Here is a 4,203-nt window from a genome sequence, read left to right as displayed (position 1 = left end):
ATTTATTACTTGCTGCCCTGTTAAACTTTGCCATTGCTAATGGAGTGAGATGGTATCACATTGTGGTTTGATTTGCATCTCTCTTATTGCCTGTGATTTGGAGTATTTGAGGCCATTTGAGTAAACCCACATACACAGTTTATTTTTATGTTTTTTGTTTTGTTTCTCTTGTTAGCTTTATCTACCAGTATCACACTTGTGACATCTCTGTGTATACACTAGGTGCTTAGTTGTTTGAAAGAAAATTTCCACTTGTTTATGTCTTATTTACATTAGTGCTACACTAATCATTCAATACATTCTCATTTCTCGTGTGCCCTTATCACTGCTCTGAAACAGATCTCAATAAGGATATTAACAATGCTACCTTGATGACAAAATCAGTGATCACTAGTCAAACTTTACTCTTATTTCACCTCTGTACTATTTTTTGTTGTTAATGATAATTGCTTTAAACATATTTTTTTGTTGTTGCTTCTGTGACATCAGAATAACTGCCATTTCATCATCTTCTGTGGATAAGGCTTTCTGTTTTTGTTTTGTTTTGTTTTAAGTACTCACTGTCTTTGTATTGTAGCACTTAATGCATCAGGCTGATAAACAAAAGACAGACAAAAAATTCAGGAGATGTTCCCCTGCAAAAAGACTGGCAACATCCTCTAACAAACAGTGTTGTTTTTTTATTGTTTCTTGTCGAATTGTAAATGGCTTGATGACTTTCAGGTACGTTTTCAGAGGCAGTGAGTCACTTCGAAGGGGAGTGCTCATCCTTCTGAGGAATATTTGGTGAATTTGAACTATATGCCTTTGGGACTGCAGCTCAACTTCTTAATTAATATTCTATTCAAAGGTGTATAACAACAATTACAACAACTGAGTGAAGTGTTACTTCAAGTCAAAACCAATTATTTTGGTTTGGGTGCTTTGACTGTGTAGGTTTTGTTGTTTTCCTGCGATGTGACTTATTTCTACTTGTTTCCAGTACCTAAACTATCTGCTATTTGACAATGAGTTATCTCTGTACTTTGGCAGCTTTGGGTGTGTCACAGTAGATCTGGGCTCCGTAGGCTATTGAATGACTGATTTTAAGTTGGATTGCTAGGTTTTTCTCAAGAAGCAACACTCAATATACTCAATCATCCAATTTTTGGAGGTAACAGTTGAGAGTGTTAACAATTTTTTCTTTTTCAGGAATTCCAATACTTCCTAGTATATCTTATTTGTCCTAAAATTATATATATATATCCCCTGATGATTAACAAAATTTTCTCTAGAGTAGAATTCCCCATCTATGTTGTTCAGTATCATGGTATGCCATTAAATCTTCATATTTTCAATATCTTTCCATGATCACTTGCTCAGTAAGGTACTATCATTCACTCAGTTACTGAGTAACTTTCTCCACTCTTGATCAAGTTCTGTATAACCCTTCATAAGTTTATATTAAATCTTCCTCAAATGTCTAAATTTGAGTAAGTGCCCTTTATTAGCTCCAGTAACATAACTTGCTGTTCTGGTCTTATTTATCATAATAATATGTTATCAAGACATGTAGAAGCACCAGGCACAGGCTTTTTCAGAATTTTAGTGCACAGTGTGCTGTGACAGCGGAATAAATGGCGCAAAATAACTTCATATTCTCCCACAGTAAATGAATGAGGAAGAGAAATAGAAATGGCCCACTTACTGAACATCAAAAGAAAAGCTACATTTATCAAAATCACAGACAAAGGTGAAAAAAAGTAATATCGGGCATATGCCCTATGCTATGCTTCCAATCTTCAATTTATGTTTTGAGCAAATAATCTAAGAATACAGCATCAGTACACGGAGAATACTTATAAACTACATACATTTTGAAGATGACACAGCCTTTCTCGCTGAAGATGGAAACTTGTAGCACTATTTAACAACAATAGCAAAAAGTTGTTGTTATGTGCCTGTCAAGTCCCTTGAAACTCATAGTAACCCTATGTATAACAGCTCTGAACCCTTCCCTATCCTGAGCCAGTCTCACTGACCCCAACACAACTAATTCCATTGCCCCAGTTGTCAAACAATCTCATTCTGTCCTTCTCCTATCCTAAAACAAATGTCTTTCTCCAAGGATCAGTTACTCTTGGCCACATATTCAAAATATACAGATTCAAAATCCTTGTTCCAAGGAGAAACTTGGCTTTACCCTCTCCAAGAAAAACCTATTTGTTTTATTGGCAAACCATGTTATGTTCAATACTCTTCTCCAGCACCACAACTCAAAGACATAAATTCTTCTTCTGTTATCCTTAGTCATTTTCTGTCTCTCTGATGCATAGCATGTAAATGTGAAACCATGGCTTGGATCAGGCACATGTTAGTCTCTAGACTGACATCATTGCTTCTCAGTATTCTGGAGAAGTCCTTGATGTCAGATTTTTAATTCAATTAGTCTGTTGATTTCCTGACTGCTGGCTTTAAGAATGTTGATTATGGAGCCAAGCAAGCTGTAATTGTTACCAACCTCAATTTCTTCTCAATCTATCATGGTGCTCCCAATTGGAGTGGTGAGAATCTTTGTCTTCTTAAAGTTGAACTTCAGTCCTTGACTACAATCCTTGACTTTCTGCAGCAAGTGCCTTGGGTCCTTCTCAGTTTGAGCAAGCAAGGTTGTGAAATATTGTTGTTGCTGTTATGTGCCATCGTGTCATCTGTGACCCATAGCAACCCTATGTATAGCAACTCTGAAGCCTGCCCTGTCCTGAGTCTCATTGACTATGACACATCAACCCTCATTGACCCAGTTACTTTATCATTTCATCTCATTTCTGTCCTGTCCCTCCACCTTTCTGATCATCATGTCTTTCTCCAAGGACCAGTCCCTCTTGACCACATGCCCAAAGTATGTGAGACAGAGTTTCAAAATCCTAGTCTTCAAGGATAAGCTTGATTTCATCCCCTCAAAGACAGACTTACTTGTTTTCTTAGTAGTCCATGGTATGTTGAAGACTCTTTTCCAGCATCACAACTGAAAGGTATCAATTCTTCTTCTATCATCTTTAGTCATTGTCCAGCTCTCTGATGCAAAGCAAATAATTGTGAAGACAATGGCCTGAATTATGCACACCTTGGTCTCTTTATTGACATTGATGCTCTTCAGTACTCTGGAGAGATCCCTGACAGCAGATTTTCCCAGTGAAATTAATCTTTTGATTTCCTGACTGCTGCCACCAAAAGTATTGACTGTGAACTGGAGCACACTGAAATTATTAACAACCTCAATATCCTCTCCATCTATCATGGTGCTGCCTTGTGGACCAATGGTGAGAATCTTTGTCTTTTTGATGTTAAGCTTCAAACCATATTGCAGACTACAGTCCTTGACTTTCTGAAGCAAGTGCTTCAGGGCCTCCTAAGTTTCAGCAAGTAAGATTGTGTCATCCATATAACATAGATTGTTGATGAGTCATTCTCCAATCCTGATCCACATTGCTCCTCATAAAGCCCAGCTTCCCAAATGATCTGTTCTGCCTATAGATTGAAAAGATATGGAGACAGGATGTATCCCTGAAGCACATGTTTCCTGTTTTGGAATGATGCAGTATTTCCTTGCTCTGTTCTGAGGATGACTTCCTGGTTCAAGTATTTGTTTCACATAGATACAATCAAGTGTTCTGGGGTTCCAATTTTCCTCAAGGTTAGTCACAATTTCTTGTGATTCACACAATCAAATGCCTTTGCATAGTCAGTGAAACACAAATAGACATTTCACTGTTACTCTTTGCTTTCTGCCAAGATCCATCTAACATTGGCAATAATTGTAGTGCCACGACCTCCTCTAAACCCATCTTATATTCCTGGTAGTTTTCTGTCAATGTACTTTTCCAGTCATTTCATTAATGGAAGCAAAATCTTGCTGAAGATTATTTTAAAAAAGACTAGCACAGTACATTAACAAAGTATGACCAGAAATTCAGTATAGTTTTAGAAGAGGCTACCACATAAGGCTTATTTCTGCTGAAGTCAGATGAATCTTGGCTGAAAGTAGAAAATACTATTGTAGACAATAGTACACAATAGATTGTGTGTTTTATTGACTATGAAAGGAATTTGACTGTGTGGATTATAACATATTATACCAAACATTAGAAGAATGAGGATCCTAAAACATTTAATTGTACTCATGAAAAACCTATACCTAGACTAACTATCTGTTGTCTGAATAGA

Source organism: Elephantulus edwardii, unplaced genomic scaffold, assembly GCF_000299155.1.
Source record: "Elephantulus edwardii isolate Elephantulus edwardi_28Jun2011 unplaced genomic scaffold, EleEdw1.0 scaffold00240, whole genome shotgun sequence".
Classification (NCBI taxonomy): domain Eukaryota; kingdom Metazoa; phylum Chordata; class Mammalia; order Macroscelidea; family Macroscelididae; genus Elephantulus; species Elephantulus edwardii.
This window is presented reverse-complemented; position numbering follows the sequence as displayed.